We start from the raw sequence: 20,812 nt of genomic DNA on the forward strand, positions 1-20,812 counted from the left end.
TAATGTCTGCACCTGTTGTATTCGGCGCATGTGACCAATAAAATTTGATTTGATTTGATTTGACAGCCTATAGGAAGGAGGTCAGAGACCTGGCTGTGTGGTGCCAGGATAACAACCTCTCCCTCAACGTGACCAAGACAAAGGAGATGATTGTGGACTACAGGAAAAAAAAGAGGACTGAGCACGCCCCCATTCTCATTGACAGGGCTGTATTGGAACAGGTTGAGAGCTTCAAGTTCCTTGGTGTCCACATCACCAACGAATTATCATGGTCCAAACACACCAAGACAGTCGGGAAGAGGGCACAACAAAGCCTATTCCCCCTCAGGAGACTGAAAAGATTTGGCATGGGTCCTCAGATCCTCAAAAAGTTCTACAGCTGCACCATCGAGAGCATCCTGACTGGTTGCATCACCGCCTGGTATGGCAACTGCTCGGCCTCCGACCGCAAGGCACTACAGAGGGTAGTGCGTACGGCCCAGTACATCACTGGGGCCAAGCTTCCTGCCATCCAGGACCTCTATACCAGGCGGTGTCAGAGGAAGGCCCTCAAAATTGTCAAAGACTCCAGCCACCCCAGTCATAGACTGTTCTCTCTGCTACCGCATGGCAAGCGGTACCGGAGCGCCAAGTCTAGGTCCAAAAGGCTTTTTAACAGCTTCTACCCCCAAGCCATAAGACTCCTGAACAACTAATCATGGCTACCCGGACTATTTGCACTGCCCCTCCACCCCCACCCCATCTTTTTACGTTGCTGCTACTCTGTAAATTATTTATGCATAGTCACTTTAACTCTACCCACATGTACATATTACATCAACTACCTCAACTAACTCTACCCACATGTACATATTACATCAACTACCTCAACTAGCCGGTGCCCCCGCACATTGACTCTGCACCGGTACCCCCCTGTATATAGCCTCCCTACTGTTATTTTTTTGCTATTTTTTTCTCAATACTTTTTTGTTGTTGTTGTTTTATTTTACTTTTTTTATAAAAAAATGAATGCATTGTTGGTTAAGGGCTGTAAGTAAGCATTTCACGGTAATGTCTATAACTGTTGTATTTGGTGCATGTGGCAAATAAAATTTGATTTGTTAATAATGCAGTGTTAACGTGGCGTCTGGGCTGTGTACTGGCAGTGTTCAGCAACAGAAACTAGGGGTTGTGTCAGACCGAGGAGTGCCATGCTGATATCACTCTGGGGCCAGACCTGGTGTGTCTGTCTGTGTGAGGGGCAGGTACACTGAGTACCGTATCGCACACTGCCGGCCACAACTTGCTGTCACAGTGTGAACGGCAACACAACACAACACAGCTCGTAATGAACAAGTGGTCCTCAGTGTTCCTCTGGCCTCAGAGCAAAGCACTACAGAGTCAGGTCAACGCCACAACACGCAGCAGCGGAACAGACAGCCGGAATGACATGGAGAAAAGCTACACGACAGGGTGGCTATTATCTTCATTACCTACCTACCTGTGTATGTGTGTGTGTGTGTGTGTGTACGTGTATGTGTGTGTGTGTGAGAGAGAGAGAGAGAGAGAGAGAGAGAGAGAGAGAGAGAGAGAGAGAGAGAGAGAGAGAGAGAGAGAAAGTGTGAATGAGTGAGTGAGAAGGAGAGAGAGCCTTCCAAATCGTTTATAGCATTTTAAATGCAACTTACAATACTGCAATTGTAAAACAAGTCAAATAGGTATACTTAGCGACATTCAGAAACTGTGTATATTTTGTAGGATAAATATTGACCTGTAAGTGATATTTGAAAGTATGAAGCCTCAGTATTATTGTCAGTGACTGGTGACCCCTGAGAAACGGTTGTATTTTTCCACTCTCCCCATTGGCCAAGAACAATAGAGATGTCCAGTGCATAAACCCCCTTTAAAAATGTAAATGAAAGCCACCTCCCTGACAGGTAGGCTGTTTGATGACTTCCTCATCCTTCAAAGGCTTCACCTCAGCACAAGCCAACATACTCTGAATCATTTATTGTGCTCTCTCTCTGAGTGTGTGTGTGGGTGTAGGTGTGTTTGTGTTTTTTTATTTTGGTGTTTGTGTTTTGTGTCTGTATGTGCGTTCAGTTGACTTTTTGGACATATTTTGATATTCCTATCAGCAAAGTTGCAGGAAACGTATTTCTGTACTGTAAACTTTTTTTCCTTTTGTAGGTACCCTCATTTATTGTTTTACATAACTTTTACAAACCATGCTGACTTTTTGTGGTGACCACATAGGACCACACCCATACAGATAATAGGATTCCAATTGGACACATGGTGTAGCAAACTGTTGGAAACACATTTGGAAAGAAAATGATCTCCAGCATTGTGTTTGCCCTGGAGCCATAATATTTGGTTCATAGTTCTCTCATGAGGATGGCTCTAGAATCCCTCACTTCCACAGTTTTGGATTCCTGCCATTTTGGTAACAAAAACAAGCCAATTGATATACCGTGCAGTCATGCAATTTCTTTGCGCTCATAACTGACAGAAGCATGATAGATCTGTCCAATTGTAAGCATACATAATAATGTTGTAACTGAATAGAAAATCTATTAACTTATAACATATAACAAGTTACCCAATCTTGAGTTGGCCAACATTTCTTAGCCCTGTGTGACACTAACGAAAGCCTGTATGCCAACTGACATCAGCAGATTCCAAAGAACGATTATATCTAAGTCTAAACCAACATTTAATTTTCTTTTGACAGAAAGGGGTAAATACTTATCATTAATTCTTAACCCAAGCATCAACTTGTACTCTCAAGCCCTTAATTATAATCTTGTAATTTTCGCTTAGGCTGACTGCATGGTTATGCTCTTTTTTCCAAAGGAAACTAGACTGTCTCTCTATAAGAACCTCAAAGGCAGAGTAAAAAAATAACCACATATGCCTTCACCTCTATATCTAGGGCCAGAGAAGACTTTGTTGACATCTTCACTTGTGCTCACATGGGGCTTTCTTAGCTTTAGCTCAAACCTTGAGAGGCACCAAAGCCTTTCAAAAGAATGAAATAAAACATAAGGCTTAGATGTGGTGGGGATTCCTTGACTTAAAACATACTGTGCAGGACTTTCATATCATGGAACATATAAAAACTTCAGATAACAAGATGTCAACAGTAGGGGCATCAAACCCAGCCACAAGAGACTGCAGGCAGAGATTCATCCACCTGAATTCTCCCCTGCACCACAGAGCCACGTGAGGCGCTCAGTACAAAATGGAGGTAAGTGTAAGCAGTAAGTGTGATGTGTGGGGCCAGAGCTGCTCTTACCAGTCTTGTGAAGAGGGGAACTCCTAAATGCCAGAGGTGCTCGTTGAGCAGCCCGCTGTACACGACGTTCCCGAAGACAGCAATGTTTCCTGATTTACACAATGTGTTTCCTACAGGGACACAAGAAGAGAGGAGAGAAAACACAGAGTCATTAAAATGGACAACAACCACAAGGCACTAAACTTCAGCAATGCACTAGGCTTTATTATCAAGATTGGAAAATGAAATCATAGGAAATCATTGCACAGCCACAGGAATTGAAATAAAAGAAAGAAAGAAATATAATAGAGAACACCACATTGATTGTTATGAATATTGATTTCAGAGGTTTATGATGAACAGGGAAACGTAGCTGCTGTGAAATCGATAGCACAAGTAGATGTGTTCCAACTGCAGATGACGGAACCTCCAGCTAGCCTAATGAGATGCTTACAGTGATAACATCAGTGTGCAATGATCAGAGGTGTGCTGAAGGAAAGATCTGTTAGAGAAAGTATGTACCAAGCCGCGCATGACTATACCCCATACAGTATGTTACATACAGCTCTGGTTAGTCCTTGTTCCATCACACTCCTTGACCCTCGAACTCCCGTTCCCTCCATCCTCCACCCCCCTTAGTCACATTACCACCCCCATTAGCACAATCTCCATGTGAGGACAGTCAGCGACACCGCCACACGCCTGATGCCCAGACCACAACATTGGCACACTGTCAAGCCTGTATGAGACATGTAACCCCAGCCCTCAGCCCTCCTCCTCCAGCCCTGGCCACAGTGACACGGCTGCTGTGTATGAAGAGCTTCTGCCTGGAGAGAAGAGAAGCGCTCTTAGTTAGGCCCCTGCAGCAGCTGAAAAGCCAGCCCACACACTAACACTAAGGTCCCCACAACATATGATTTACACATACAGTATACACTATTACACGTCCCCAAGTATGATGAATGCAGCTTATAGAGAGCCAGCCACAGGAAAACACAGGTCCCCATTGTAATATTCTGCACAAAGGAATTCTGCAAAGGGGAGGTGGGGGAAACTGGAAGCAGTGCTGACAAGCAACACATGCATTATTTAAAAACAAAAGTAAAAAATGCCCATTAAGGTGTCAGTGGTGCTGGCGGTGGAGGTGGCTAGGGCGCGGTGTGTGTATTACTGTTATTAATGGACCAGGCGTGGGGGGCATTGCTACACTGTGATTGCTTTGCTGTTGCCATCCAGGTTTCACACTCTTTTTTTTTCACCCATTCTTTTTCAAGAGCGTGTGTGCAAGTGTGTGTCTGTGAGTGAGTGAGTGAGAGAGAGAGAGAGAGAGAGAGAGAGAGAGAGAGAGAGAGAGAGAGAGAGAGAGAGAGAGAGAGAGAGAGAGAGAGAGAGAGAAGGAGAGGGAGAGAGAGGGCGAGAGATACACTGCAGGCCGGGAGCAGCGTCAATGAGCTCCTACTGCTAATTAAGAGAGAGGGACCTTCCCCAGCGAGTAGCAGCACAAGTGCTTCTATCATCCTCTGATACAGTGTCATGTTCTTCCTAAATACAGTGTGCTGGGGATGGGGTGGACATATTGGAATAAGTACATAGCACTTCACTATGCAGCATGAGATAAAGGGGTCACTGTTACTGACAGTATGATATAACTCCACATGTTGTAATTATTACTACAGTCAACCTTTAACTGCCTCAGTCTCCAAGACATGTTACAGTATTACCTTTGGAGTACAGAAAGATGATCTAATACTTGTCTGAGAAGAGAGAAGACGACATTTTGGTCATGTGTGTTGGCTCTCTCTTCAGTTCTGACACCACTACACTACAGAGGAACAGACTTCCAACACTGATTTAAAGCGTAGGGAAAATCAAGCAATTAAGCAATCAATACAATATCCCTCTTGCTACATATTCATCAACAGAGGAAGACTCGAGGCAGTTTATATCACATTCTTCTCTGTAACTGCCTCTGAAATGCAGCCAGAAGACATTTGATTTCAACTCAGCACAGTTGCACTATTTAAAAAGAGCATTTGGAGCATTTCTTCCATTTAATAACATTTGTGCATTCTTTAATCTGGTGACATTTGGTTATTGGTCTGTCTGTGATAAATAGTTGATATTCTGTTTTGGCTGTTAAGCCCATGTCTTTTTTCTGTTAGGTCCTCTCAGCAGTTGTGTGCTTCTATCTTATCTGCAGACTCAACAGTATCGAGGCCAACCTCTGATTAATTATTAAATGTGTGATTAAAATGTAGAGGAGGAGGGGGGTGTAGGAGAGAGGCAGGCAGGGAGGGGTTGCGTTGCAGCCTGTATCCTCTCTACAGCATCGTTGACAGTCTCCACAATGTTATTATCCAGACCTTCGAATTACATTTTTTGTATATGATGTTGTAGTGATGATGTGATGGTGATGTGATGGTGTGGGGTGGTGGGTATTGTTTTATTAAGTGAGTGATGCCGTCTCTTCGACTGAGTGTGTCTGGCGTGATCCTCCTCTGGATCGGAATGTGACTCACCCTTTTATCTAAGTCAGTGGGGTGCAGAGTCACACACACCAGAAAGACATCATGAGGGATTCCCTGTCAGACTACAAGTAGCATCAGCCATGTGTAGCTTACTTCACCAAATGAGGACCCCAAAAACAAAATCCCCTAAAAATGTGTACCTCTCCCTGTAAACCATATGCAGTGCATGCAGTGTAGTGGTAGTCATTTGTAGCACAATACAAAGCATTGAATGAAGAAAAAAAAATGGAACCAAAATGTATCTGTGTCAATTATTGTCAAAAGTTTTTGCAACAATTTAGGTGTTGGGTGAGATTCATTTTTTTAAATGAACCAAATGTGCAGTGTTTATCTGCCTATGAGTGTGTGAGTTTGTGCGTCCTTCCCTGGCCACTGCTCTCACATGTGCTCCCCTGACAATGCAGATGAAGGTGGGGAGCTGAAGCACAGAGCTCCAGAGTGATGCAGCTCAGAGCTTGTTGTTTCTAGCGACAAGGCACATTGCTGCAATGCAATAAGGGCAAACAACACTTTTAATAATTCAGGGCATGATACCGTGAGGGGGGTTGGGTGAGGGAGAGATGCCTTAGAGTACCGCAGAATGGCTCATTTAGCCCCTGCCACGCATTATTAAAGTTGTATCGAACCCCCTCCTGAGTCCTTCCTCAAGTCTTTTCCCCAAATCCTCATTCCAAAAGCCTGCAAGGTAACCAATAAGAGCTAGCAACATTTATAAACAACAAAGTACCCTGCACCTTGGAGGAGGTAAACAATAGTGTTCCTCTTAATCTCTTTTTTCCCCTGTCTCCGTGCTCTCCATGAGTCCTCAGGTCCAGAATTTGTCATTGCTTTATCCTGTTTGAACTGTCGTACACGGAGCCTTCTCATTCCAGATTATTTTCTGCCTGAGCTATGCCCATGGATGCATAAACATGTGGGGAATGAACCTTGCATGGAATCAGTTGGAGTAATAAAATAGTGCTCCTGTGGCAATGATGGACGTATGATGTTATTGCTCTGGACATGTTCAAAGAGCGCTAATAGTACTAAATAAAAATAATATTTCTGCTCCAATGTGCTTTCCCTATTCTACATTAAAATAAGTTCACACTGAGATGGATAGGCTTGTCTACTCTGTACACTACACAATTGCTCCAAAATAATACATTTACTGTAAGGGATCGGGGGTTGGCTGGGTCTAGACAGAGTCTGACACTTCCCCGATCTACAGAGAGGGGGAGTCATCAGACTCGATCTGGTTCACCTGAGTTCTGAGCACACCTGTCCGTAATTAGGGTAGGATATAAGGTGTGCTCAGAAGTTCAGTCGGTGCGAGGTATTGTTCCATTGTGACTTGCTAAGCGTTTGTTCCGAGAGAGAGAGAGAGAGAGAGTTTGTTGTTTTTGATTACCCGTGTATCCGACCTGTGCCTTGTTGTTTGACTCCCCGAATTGCTTAATCCTCTACTTGTCTACCCCAGTGATTACCGTCCTCTGATCCTGTGCCTGTGACCTCGACTACGACTAAGCCCGCTCCCTTGGTACCTCTGCCTGTCTCTGCCTGGCCCGGTTTTGACCACAGCCCGCCCGACCACGATTAAGCTATTCCCTTGTCTGTACTCTAATAAAGCATCGCTATTCTGCGATTGGATCTTACCAGTCTGTCCGAGTATTCATTACATTTACATTACATTTTAGTCATTTAGCAGACGCTCTTATCCAGAGCGACTTACAGTTAGTGAATACATAATTATTATTTTTTTTTTTATTATACTGGCCCCCCGTGTGAATCAAACCCACAACCCTGGCGTTGCAAACGCCATGCTCTATCAACTGAGCTACATCCCTGCCGGCCATTCCCTCCCCTACCCTGGACCAATTGTGCGCCGCCCATGAGTCTCCCGGTCGCAGCCGGCTGCGACAGAGCCTGGATTCGAACCAGGATCTCTAGTGGCACAGTTAGCACTGCGATGCAGTGCCTTAGACCACTGCGCCACTCAGTTGGATTCAGACTAAAAGCAATGCATTGGAGAATTTTTAACAAAACATGTTTTCTTTTTTTCATGTCAATCACATAAAGTAAGTATTACAAAATGCTAATTGCTACCATGTAATTACTAATTAAATGCCAGAGAACAATGCACAGGCTATAAAATAATCAGATAGTGACAGGTGCAGTATACACTGCTGCAGGGTCCTCTTATGTCATAACAAATGTTTCCTGAGAGTGCAACAGACACTGCCACATATGTAAAATGCAGCAAACCAGTGCAGCTAGTGGAATAGCCAGCCTGTCATCCAGTCAGCCAGTCAGTCAGTGGGCTTCTTTCTTTCTCTCTCTCTCTTTCTCTCTCTTTCTCTCTCTCTCTCTCTCTCTCTCTCTCTCTCTCTCTCTCTCTCTCTCTCTCTCTCTCTCTCTCTCTCTCTCTCTCTCTCTCTCTCTCGCGCTCTCTCTCTCTCTCTCTCTCTCTCTCTCTCTCTCTCTCTCTCTCCCTCTCCTCCTCTCTCTCTCTCTCTTCCCTCTCTCTCTCTCTCTCTCTCTCTCTCTCTCTCTCTCTCTCTCTCTCTCTCTCTCTCTCTCTCTCTCTCTCTCTCTCTCTCTCTCTCTCTCTCTCTCTCTGCCTGCCATTTTAGTTGCTCTACACACAGGTCCCATTTTCTTCAAAGATATGTAAATTAGCCACGTTGGGCTCCTGTTGTTGTGGAGGCTGTAGGGCTGATCTGGTCTGATCAAAACAGTGAAACCCACCTACGTACTGAACTGTACCACAGGCCTCCCACCACCCTCCCTCCCTCCTCTAGGAACCCAGCAGTAGGAAGAAAGAATGAGGTCCCTGAGGTATCCCTCCTCTCATAACACCAGCCCTGCTAATAGATCAGTCATTACATTCAAAGTGAACAATTATTTTAATACCATAACATATTAAAAAAAGAAAAACGAATAAAGGCAGATATATAGGCTGCACATACTGTAGCTTGTATAGCGCTGATGAACTTTGATCAGAGCTAATGTAGTTATTCTGTCATATGAGGTCGTAGGGCCAGCGGAGGGAGGGAGGCTCCAGTTGTAGCGTGTTCTCCTCAGATAGCTCCAGCTACAGTAAATGGTCTGTCCGGACAGCCATCACCTCTCCTTTTCCTTCCCCTTTGCTCTCCTCTCCGCTCCTCTCTTCTCCTCTCCCATCCTCTCTTTTCCTCTCTTTTCCTCTCCTCTCCTCTCCTCTCCTCTCCCATCCTCTCTTTTCCTCTCTTTTCCTCTCCTCTCCTCTCTTTTCCTCTCCTCTCCTCTCCTCTCCTCTCCTCTCCCTCTCCTCTCCTCTCTCCTCTCCTCTCTCTCCCCTCCTCTCTCCTCTCCTCTCACCCCCTCTCTCCCCTCCCTCTCTTCTCTCTCCTCTCCTCTCCTCTCCTCTCCTGTCCTCCTCCTGTCCTCTCCTCTCTCCTCTCCTCTCCTCTCCTCTCCTCTCTCCTCTCCTCTCCTCTCCCCTCCTCTCTCCTCTCCTCTCACCCCTTCTCCCCTCCTCTCTTCTCCTCCTCTCCTCTCCCATTCTCTCCTCTCCTGTCCTTGTGCATTATGAATGGAGCCATGTTCAGTCACGGACTCACTGCACTTTCTGAACTTTCTCTGAGTGAGTTCTACTGGCTCCCCTACTCTTTAATCATTCCCCATTAGAGCAGAGGCCTGTTGACTTCCAGTATGGAGATGAATAAGGCTGTGGCACCAGCACCCGCCGTATCTGGCTGCAGGCAGGAAGGAAGGCAGGGGGATTCACAGCACTAATAACGAGCCTGGGCCCCAGACCCAGACACAGCTGATGAAGAGCACTGGATCTGGGGAGGAGGAGGAGGAGGAGGAGGAGGAGGAGAGCGTCTATGACGGTGGATGACATCAGTGTCATCAGCACTGGAACTGTTATTGATTTAGTAGCCTTCAGAACTATTACTGACGTCATCATCATCATTATCACCCTTCGTCATCTGAGGATAAGAATTTACTTGGCAGCCAACAATAAAATTAATCAATAAATAAACTCACTATTACAGTGAAACTATAGAGCATGAAATATTTGATAAGCATTCTTGAGGTCCTGGCAATTAGAGAGAACTGGGAGAGACAACTATGGATGGAGATGCAGCACATCTCTCTATGTCTCCACTGTAGCCTGTGTTAAGGTGGACTGGTCCACCTATTAGAATGGAGTTATGATGAAGGGCCTTTAGGATTACATCAGACTATTGATTGCTAGCAGCACTGAGGGACGTGATTTACCATCATTATAAACAACCTTTTTGTGAAGTACAGTTTGGGGCAACAAATGATTTTATTTAGTAGATTTTTGGATTTGACTGTTGAATAATTCATGGCTACACAACCCTTGGCACAGGGAGTGAGAAAACCCCCACAAAGAGCACATTTCAAATGCTATCATATACAGCCCTGCATACTTGAACGCTTTCTCTTTCCAATAGATTTTTTTCCACTCAACCTACATCGGCTCTGCTTTGTCAACATCAGTTGAGTGAGAAGTCCCGAGGGCCAGCCAATCTCCTGTAATCTGCCAGACTTTTCTTCCATGTCTGGCACACTTGTTTTCCTATATCCCTTTAAGTGTTATTGAGTCTGCAAACTCTGACATCGTTTTATCAATTTGGATCCAGTATCTGGGTGTAATGTACAGTTGGGCTGTTTTGAATTACATGAGCTGTGGTGAATATTATGCCAGATGTATTCCTCACCCAAATGCTCTGAATTAATTGACGGATAAATGACAGAATGATGGCTATGTAAACAAATGCATGTATTTTTCATTTGCCCAATCACATCAGATCTTTTCACATCAGATCTTTTTCAGAGCTGATCTGATTGGTCAAAAGACCAATTAGTGAAAAGAAGATCAGAATTGGGCTACCTGTGTAAAAGCAGCCTATTTGTTCTATTTATGTCATTGGTCAGGGGCTGATGACAAGCGTCTGTTTAAGAGCCCTTGTGGCCAAAGGTGGATAGCATCAGTAATCCTGCACTGAGGAAATACTTGAGCAGCAGCTCACACAGTGGGGGAGGTGGAGGAGGAGGAGGAGGTGGAGGAGTTGGGGGGTCTATAAAATATCAAAGCAGATCGATTAGCCTGACCTCATACCATATCCATGTTCTGCAGCGAGGGAGGGAGCCATACAGGGTCAAAACAAGTCAAGGGACAAAACAAAGCGCACATAATTATTTTTTTTCAGATATCTGGCATCCATTATTTTCTTAATAACGATAGAATAAATCATATTTTGACCTATTTTGTGGGAAAATTCATCCAAATTAGCATTATTGCCATTCCCACTTGTACTGAAGACAAACTGTGAATGCTACAGTGCCGCAGCAGTCGTTCGCTTCCTGAAAAATAAAAAATGATCACCAGGGATGATGGCTCTCACATCGTGTTCCACATTCGTGTTGTCTAGTATCGGCTTTATAAAGACCATGGCCCACTCAACTGCACCCCAGAGGCAGAAGCTTACTAACTGAAGAGAAAACAGGTAAACTGATAGGGGAATTATATTGTTATCTTTATATGTGTGTTGCAGATACAGTGGCGGAACTGTTGTTAGCGACTCTGCCGTTTACAAAGCAATCAGGCTGGGTTATCGACACGGGAGGAGCAGCGTTAACCTACAGTAATCCACTCCGTGTTTGCTAATGAACGGCTGCGCGGCTTGGTGCCCTGGCTATAGCTATGCTACGGACGGAGACTGAAGATGGAGAGAGCTCCAGAAAAAACAGGAACAGGGGAGAGGGTGGAGGGACGGGGGTCGGGGGTATGGGAGGGGGAGGAGGGGGGATGTTGCCCTGGCTTGACATCTCATCATGAGACCCCTTGGCTGGGCCCGGCCGGGGAGGGGAGGGAGGGGAGGCTTGCTGCTGCTTGCTGGCGATGCAGAGTCTGTTTGCTGTGCATCCATCAACCTCTGTGTCCTGCAGAGGAGGCGATCGATACTCAACACAAAAGCTCATTGATGACAGACAGCTCTTGACAAACATATAGCATTTTTTCTGTCTAGTATAGCAATAATCTCCAAGGTCAGTGTGAGTCATTAAAGATGGTGGTGACACAAGGAGCTCATGCGAAGCGCCGTGAGACGGCTTCTTACGGGCTGAAACAAAGGGATTGTGCTGATGTATTTTAGTCTCTGTTTTACTTCTTGGCACATTGTTAGGCTCCACATTATAAAGAGAAGGAGAGGCACCGTGAACATCACAATTGGTGAAACTGTCAAAACCCCAAGGACACTCCACAGACAGGGAAGCTAATGGCTCCAGATCATTGGTTGCTGTTGCAGGTGAGCGGGTTAGTTCCTTCCTGCATGAAGGTATTGCTGCGTTGTGTTCTTTACTCTAGTTCAGTAAAGTACGTTTCCTCGAGTTCTGTGTCCTGCGCCTGACTTCGATCCACCGCATTACACTGACACTCGTTACAGAACCACGCACCATCTATGGAGTCAGCAGGTACAGCTCGTCAGTCCGAATCTATGGAGGAACGTTTTCAACGACAGGAGAGTGTCATCCAGGCGCTCGGCACCGCCATGGAGAGGGTGATGAACACGATGGACCGTTGGGAGACAGGTGGCCTTCCCACACCTCCTCCAACCACTCTACCACCCATACCACAGTCCACCTCTTCTCCACCTGGGCCCAGTGGGATTCGGCTCTCGCTCCCGAGGGCATATGACGGTACAGCAGCCGGGTGTCAGGGTTTCCTGCTCCAGGTAGAGCTCTACCTGGCAACCATCCACCCGGCACCCTCGGGATACGAGAGCGTGTCCGCCCTCATCTCCTGTCTATCGGGGAAGGCGCTCGAGTGGGCCAACGCAGAGTGGGGAGGAATTGACGCTGCATCGGTCCGCTACAAGGAGTTCACCCGCCGCTTTCGGGCGGTATTCGATCATCCACCAGAGGGGAGAGCGGCGGGCGAGCGTCTGTTCCACCTATGACAGGAGAGGAGGAGCAACCAGGATTTTGCGCTGGAGTTCAGGACATTGGCAGCCAGCGCCAGATGGAATGAGAGGGCCCTGATCGACCACTATCGGTGCAGCCTAAGGGAGGACGTTCAGCGGGAACTGGCCTGCAGGGATACCAATCTCAATCTGGACCAACTGGTGGAGATGTCCATCAGGCTGGATAACCTGTTGGAGACCCGCGGAGGTTCTGATCAGGGCTCATTCATTCCATCCCCCAGCACCTCCGACTCTACCCCCATGGAGCTCGGAGGTGCTGCACTTAGGGAGACCAGGAGAGGGGCCGTCCCCTGCACCAACTGTGGCCGCAGAGGACACACTGCGGTTCGGTGCTGGGGAGGGTCCCCAGGGAGTAGAGGCAGTAAGCAGAGCACTGGTCGACCATCTCAGGTGAGTAGGCACCCGACTCACCCAGAGCTCCCTGTTGGTCAGTTGTTTATAGAGGTTGTGTTTCCTGAGTTTTCTCCTCATTCCCAGCATAAGGCGCTAGAAGATTCAGGAGCAGCTGGGAATTTTATTGATCGTCAATATTCTCTTAGGTTAAGGATTCCTACTGTTCGTGTTGATGTGCCTTTTCCACGCATTAGATAGTCGCCCGCTAGGGTCAGGTCTAATCAGGGAGGTTACCGCACCACTCTCTATGAGGACGCAGGGGGGTCATGAGGAGAGGATTAGTCTCTATCTGATTGATTCTCCTGCGTATCCTGTGGTGTTGGGACTTCCCTGGTTAACCACTCATGATCCCACTATTTCCTGGCAACAGAGGGCTCTCAAGGGATGGTCCAGTCAGTGCTCGGGGAGGTGTGTAGGGGTTTCCTTGGGGGCTACTACGGTGGAGAGTCCAAACCAGGTCTCCACAGTGCACATTCCTTCTGAGTATGCTGATTTGGCTCTCGCCTTCAGTAAGAAGAGGGCGACTAAATTACCACCCCATCGTCCAGGGGATTGTGCGACAAATCTCCAGGTAGGCGCTGCACTTCCCCGGAGTCACGTGTATCCTCTGTCACAGGCGGAGAAGGCGGCTATGGAAACATATGTCTCCGAATCACTGAGACAGGGATACATTCGGCCTTCCACTTCACCTGTTTCCTCTAGTTTCTTTTTCGTGAAGAAGAAGGATGGTGGGTTACGCCCGTGCATTGATTACCATGGGCTTAATCAGATCACTGTCAAGTACAGCTATCCCTTACCTCTGATAGCATGTATGACGGAATCACTGCACAGAGCGCGCTTCTTCACGAAATTGGATCTCAGGAGCGCGTACAATCTGGTGCGTATTCGGGAGGGAGATGAGTGGAAGACGGCTTTCAGCACTACCTCAGGACACTATGAGTACCTCGTCATGCCATACGGGTTGATGAATGCTCCATCAGTCTTCAAAGCCTTCATCGATGAGATTTTCAGGGATCTGCACGGACAGGGTGTAGTGGTGTATATTGATGACATCCTCATATACTGCGCTACACGGGCCAAGCATGTGTCCCTGGTGCGTAAGGTACTTGGACGACTGTTGAAGCATGACCTGTATGCCAAGGCGGAGAAATGCTTGTTCCTTCAGGAGTCCATCTCCTTCCTAGGGTACCACATGTCCGCGTCTGGGGTGAAAATGGAGAGTGACCACATTTCGGCCGTGCGTAATTGGCCAACTCCAACCACGGTGAAGGAGGTGCAGCAATTTTTGGGATTTGCCAATTACTACCGGAGGTTTATCCGGGGCTTTGGTCAGGTAGCGGCTCCCATTACCTCATTGCTGAAGGGGGGACCGGTGCGTTTGCGGTGGTCAGCTGAGGCGGACAGGGCTTTCAATCGTCTGAAGAGCCTGTTTACCTCGGCTTCAGTGCTGGCTCATCTGGATCCCTCCTTGGCCTTCACGGTTGAGGTGGACGCGTCGGAGGCTGGGATAGGTGCTGTACTTTCCCAGCGCTCGGGCACACCACCCACGCTCCGCCCCTGTGCGTTATTTTCTAAGAAGCTCAGTCCGGCGGAGCGCAACTATGATGTGGGGCACCGAGAGCTGTTGGCCGTGGTCCAAGCCCTGAAAACGTGGATACATTGGCTTGAGGGGGCTAACCACCCTTTTCTCATTTTGACTGACCACCGCAATCTGGAGTACATCCGGGCGGCGAAGAGATTAAACCCTCGCCAGGCAAGGTGGTCAATGTTTCTCACCTGTTTTTGTTTTTACCCTTTCATACAGGCCAGGCTCCCAGAATGCTAAGGCAGATGCTCTGTCCCGACTGTATGACACGGAGGAGAGTTCCGTGGAGCCCACTCCCATACTTCCGGCGTCGTGTCTGGTGGCACCGGTGGTGTGGGAAGTGGACGTGGACATCGAGGTGGCGTTGCGTGACGAACCCACTCCTCCCCAGTGTGGAGAGGGTCATGTGTACGTTCCGCTGGAGGTCCGCGATCGGTTGATCTATTGGGCTCACACGTCACCCTCCTCTGGTCATCCTGGTATCGGTCAGACAGTGCATTGTCTTTTAGTGGGAAGTACTGGTGGCCCACCTTAGCTAAGGACGTGAGGGTTTAGGTTTCTTCCTGCTCGGTGTGCGCCCAGTGTAAGGCTCCTAGACACCTGCCCAGAGGGAAATTGCAACCCCTACCCGTTCCACAACGACCGTGGTCCCACCTATCGAATACCACGATCCTGGTCGTTGTGGATCGGTTTTCTAAGTCCTGCTGCCTCATTCCTCTGCCCGGTCTCCCTACGGCCCTACAGACTGCTGAGGCCCTATTTACACATATCTTCCGGCACTATGGGATACCTGAGGATATAGTGTCTGATCGGGATTCCCAGTTCACCTCGAGGGTTTGGAGGGCGTTCATGGAACGTCTGGGAGTCTCGGTCAGCCTTACCTCAGGGTTTCACCCCGAAAGTAACGGGCAGGTGGAGAGAGTCAACCAGGAGGTGGGTAGGTTTCTGAGGTCGTATTGCCAGGACCGGTGGGGGGAGTGGTCGGCGTTCCTCCCCTGGGCAGAGATAGCCCAAAACTCACTCTGCCACTCCTCCACTAACCTTACTCCTTTCCAGTGTGTATTAGGTTATCAGCCGGTTCTGGCACCTTGGCATCAGAGCCAGATTGAGGCACCTGCGGTGGATGAATGGTTTCGGCGCTCGCAGGAGACCTGGACCGCCACCGCAGTGTATGCACCGGGGGACCGGGTCTGGCTCTCGACCCGAAACCTGCCCCTTCGCCTGCCCTGCCAGAAGCTGGGTCGGCGGTTTGTGGGGCCTTTCAAAGTCCTGAGGAGATTGAACGAGGTATGTTATAGGTTACAGCTTCCTCCTGAGTATCGTATTAACCCCTCATTCCATGTGTCTCTCCTCAGGCCGGTGGTAGCTGGTCCACTCCAGGAGTCTGAGATACGGGAGGTCCCTCCGCCCCCACTGGACATCGAGGGGGCATCGGCGTACTCAGTCCGTTCCATCTTAGATTCGAGGTGTCGGGTGGGAGGCCTGTAGTATCTCGTGGAGTGGGAGGGGTACGGTCCGGAGGAGCTGTGCTGGGTTCCCTAGGAGGGACATCCTCGATCCCTCCATGTTGAGGGATTTCCACCGTCGTCATCCGACTCGCCCCGCACTGCGTCCCCCGCGCTGCGTCGCCCCACGCTGCGTCCTCCTAGGGGTACTGTCACGGATTCTGCCGAGGCTGCCCCTCCTCCTTGCTCGGGCAGGCTGTGGCGTTCGTCACCACCGGAATACTAGCTACTGCCGATCTATGTTATATGTGTCTATGTTGCACCTGTTGTCTATGTCACACACCTGTTTCCCTGTTTACCTGTTTGTGTAATCACGCCTACCCTATTTAACCCAGGTGCTGTTACGGTTCGGCACTGTTGGTCCGGTTCCCGCTTGTTTCCCTTTTCCTTTTTTCCCTGTGTGTGTGTGTTGTCTGTGTCTGTCTCCCCCTGCTGTGCAGCCCAGTCAGAGGATCTAGGTCAGGGGCGTGGCCATTCTCTCTCATGCTCTCCGTTACTTCCAGCTGCGGCTCATTGTCATCAATCAACCAGCAGTTATCTACCCGGGCTGGACACCTCTCCAGCGCCAGTTCGTTCCTACACTACCTGTGGTAACTTGGCCCCGTACAGCAATCTCAGTCTAGTTGTTACTATCTCAGCATTATAGTTGTTTCTGCCACGTTTTTGTAACCTGTCTCTCTCCTTCGACCAGATCCCGTCTGTTCCTGCTGCCTGCCTACCTGCCATTCCCACGCCGCAACCTGCTCATCTGTTGTCTGATATCCTCGTCATCCAGCTCTCCGGACTACTGGCTCTCCCCCACTCAGCTCCTACCCCGGTCTGAAGCTATTCCACCCTGAACTGTTTCTCTCTGCCAATTCACGCTGAATAAACGACATCCTAATTCACCCTCTGTTGTCCGTGTGTCCGTCTCTGCACCTGAGTCCCCCACCAAGCCTAATAGAACGAACTGGCCAAACATGGACTCAGCAGAGATGCCACATGAAACAACGGGTGATGGCGTATAACGCGCCCTCCATTCACAGGGAATGTTATTGGGACAACACGACCAACTCATCCGGACTCTTGTGGATAACAACCAGCAGTTGTTGGATCAAGTATCTCATCTCACCTCTCAGGTAGCTAACCTGGTAACACTCACTACCCTTCCTCCTCTGCTTCTCCTCCGCCTGTTCCTCCTACAGTGGCTCCAGGCTCGGCTTCCGCTCCTGCCCTTCGGGAACCCCCTACAACCTCACCCGAACCTTTCACCGGGGACCTGAACAAATGCCGTGGTTTCCTGCTTCAGTGCCGCTTGGTGTTCCAACAGAAGCCCCTGTCTTTCTCCACGGAATCCTCAAAGGTACATTACGCACTGGGGTTAATGAGGGGCAAAAGCTTTGATTTGGGCAGAAGCGGCTTGTTCTACTCAGCAGATTGCCAGCCTGTCGTTTGACGATTTTTCCTCTCAATTGAAAGTTGTGTTTGATCACCCGGACCATGCCGGGACCGCCACAAAGAGACTATTGAAGCTACGACAGGGCACGGGTAGCGTGGCTGAATACGCCATTGATTTTTGGACCTTGGCAGCCGATTCCAAGTGGAATGACGAAGCTCTTCAGGGAGCGTTTGTTAACGGTCTAAGTGACACGATTAAGAATGAACTAGCTGTTCGTGATGAGCCTGCTAACCTTCATGTTCTCGTTTCCCTTGCTACACGAATAGACAACAGGCTACGGGAGAGGAGACAGGAGAGGGGCGGTCGGGGTCCACACCGCAGGCGGGGCCCCCTCGCTTTCTGCAGCCCGAGCTACACCACCACTCGGACACCGCCCACACACCGCAGCGGATCCCTCCACGGAACTAGACGAGCCCATGCAGCTGGGCCGTGCTCGTCTGTCCCCTGCCGAAAAGGAACGGCGCATGCGGGCTGGTGAGTGCATGTACTGTGGGGACCGCACTCATTTCCTGGTTAACTGTCCGGTTCGCCCAAAAGACCAAGCTCGCAGGTAAAAGTGGGCATACTTGCGAAGTGCTACACCTGACTCAATGCCCACAGCACCCCGTCTAGTTATCCCAGCTACAGTCCAGTTCAGGAATCTATCTCTCCCACTAGCTGCTCTCATCGACTCTGGTGCTGAGGATAGTTTCCTTGACGTTAACCTGGTCACTCAGGCTGAGATCCCTGTTAAGCCCCCTGCCTAAGCCTATAACAGTAACCGCTATTGACGGCCATCAGTTTGCCAACATCACCCATCAAACTGTCCCCGTTTCTCTCATGCTGTCCGGCAATCACAAAGAAACCATCCAGTTTAAAGTAGTCTCCTCCTCGGCCTCCCCCCTTATCCTCGGTTTCCCTTGGCTTAGCATTCACAACCCCCCATATTGACTGGCAAAACCACAAAATACACAGTTGGAGCACTCACTGCCATTCTGTTTGCCTTGGGTCGGCTATTCCGCCCTCGGTAGGTTCCCCCTGCTTCCCTGTCAAAACCCCAGACCTCTCTTCAGTCCCTGAGGAGTACCTGGACCTGGCCGAGGTATTCAGTAAGTCCAAGGCACTTTCATTACCACCTCATAGGCCATACGATTGCGCTATTGAGTTACTGCCTGGAGCCCCTTTGCCGTCCAGTCGGCTTTTCAATCTGTCCCGTCCTGAGAGAGAAGCTATGGAAACCTACATAGGCGACTCCCCTAGCCTCTGGCATCATTCGTCCCTCATCTTCCGCTGTTGGTGCTGGGTTCTTTTTTGTAGAGAAGAAGGACAAAACATTACGCCCCCTGCATTGACTACAGAGGACTTAATAACATCACAGTCAGAAATACGTACCCCTGCCTCTCATCAACTCAGCATTTGAACCCCTTCATGGTGCCACCGTGTTTACCAAACTCGACCTCACGTAACGCTTACCACCTCGTTAGGATCAGGCCGGGAGACGAATGGAAGACTGGGTTCAATACCCTCTCGGACACTTTGAATACCTAGTCATGCCATTCGGTCTCACTAACGCCCCAGCAGTGTTTCAGGCCATGGTTAACGATGTGTTGAGGGATTTTCTACACCGTTTTGTGTTTGTCTATTTGGATGACATTCTAATATTCTCTAAGTCACAGGATGAACACGTCTCCCACGTCCGTCTGGTTCTCCAACGCCTCATGGAAAATAAACTGTATGTGAAAGCAGAAAAATGTGAGTTCCACCGGCAGTCCGTCCCCTTTTTGGGCTTTATTATCGAGCGGGGACAAGTGTCACCAGACCCTGACAAGATCAGAGCGGTTGTGGAGTGGCCCACACCCACGTCTCGGAAGCAGCTAAACGCTTCCTGGGCTTCGCCAACTTCTACCGCCGCTTCATCAGGGGTTTCAGCCGAGTGGTTGCCCCCTGACCAAGCTCACCTCCCCTAAGGTGCCATTCCTGTGGACGCCTGAGGCCGAGTCAGCTGTGAGTACATTGAAGGAACTGTTCACCACCTCACCTGTTCTTATTCATCCAGACACTAGTTTGCAGTTTATTGTGGAAGTGGACGCCTCTGATTCGGGGTGGGGGGCAGTCCCTGTCACAACGTTCCCCCACGGACCAGAAGCTCCATCCTGTGGCCTTTTTCTCCAGGAGATTGACCCCTGCTGAGAAGAACTACGACGTGGGTAACCGGGAGTTGCTTGCTGTCAAGTTGGCGTTGGAGGAGTGGAGGCACTGGCTAGACGGAGCAGAGCAACCCCTTCATAGTCTGGACAGACCACAAGAACCTGGCTTACATCCAGTCATCCAAGAGGCTGAACTCCCGTCAGGCCAGATGGGCTCTGTTCTTCAGCAGGTTCAAGTTTATTTTAACATATCGTCCTGGCACACGTAATGTCAAGCCTGATGTCTCTCTCGCCAGTTTACAGACAATGAAGACTTCAGCAATCCTGAACCTGTTCTGCCCGCTTCCTGTTTGGTGGCGGCTGTTCACTGGGAAATCGAGTCCCTCGTCCGATCGGCACAAGAGTTGGAACCTGACCGGCCGATGGCCCCCGACCTTCTCTATGTTCCCGCAGCCGTGCGGCCGCAAGTGCTCAACTGGATCCACACCTCACGATTCTCCTGCCACCCTGGTATGAACCGTACACTGTCGCTACTTAAGAGGCACTTTTGGTGGCCATCCGCCGAGGCTGACGTCCGGGGAGTACGTGGCGGCCTGTTCCATCTGTGCCCAAAATAAGGCTTCCCACAGGGCTCCTTCGGGCCTGCTGCGGCCTCTCCCAGTCCCGAGTCGTTCTTGGTCTCACGTGGCCTTGGACTTCGTCACTGGACTTCCTATGTCTGAGGGTAATGACACCATACTCACCATCGTGGACAGATTCTCTAAATCTGCCCATTTTGTTGCATTACCAAAATTACCGTCTGCCAGTGAGACAGCCGACCTCTTTGTCCTACATGTATTCCGTCCCCATGGAATACCTGTGGACATAGTGTCCGATAGAGGTCCACAGTTCATTTCTCGGGTATGGAAGGAGTTTTGTTCGGCTCTGGGTGCCTCTGTCAGTCTCTCATCAGGTTTCCATCCCCAGTCCAATGGCCAGACTGAGAGGACCAATCAGGACCTGGA

The 20,812-nt window shown here is 49.1% G+C and overlaps 1 long non-coding RNA gene across 4 annotated transcripts in view; it reads right to left on the minus strand.

The window, feature by feature from the left end:
• Positions 1–20,812, minus strand: part of LOC121561217 — a 314,427-nt gene that overhangs the window by 73,076 nt on the left and 220,539 nt on the right. For all 4 annotated transcript variants that reach the window (XR_006658685.1, XR_006658684.1, XR_006658683.1 and 1 more), the window contains one exon: positions 3,278–3,387. This is a non-coding gene — a long non-coding RNA (uncharacterized LOC121561217). The remainder of the gene's footprint in view (positions 1–3,277; positions 3,388–20,812) is intronic.

Source organism: Coregonus clupeaformis, unplaced genomic scaffold (genome assembly GCF_020615455.1).
Source record: "Coregonus clupeaformis isolate EN_2021a unplaced genomic scaffold, ASM2061545v1 scaf0451, whole genome shotgun sequence".
NCBI classification, from domain to species: domain Eukaryota; kingdom Metazoa; phylum Chordata; class Actinopteri; order Salmoniformes; family Salmonidae; genus Coregonus; species Coregonus clupeaformis.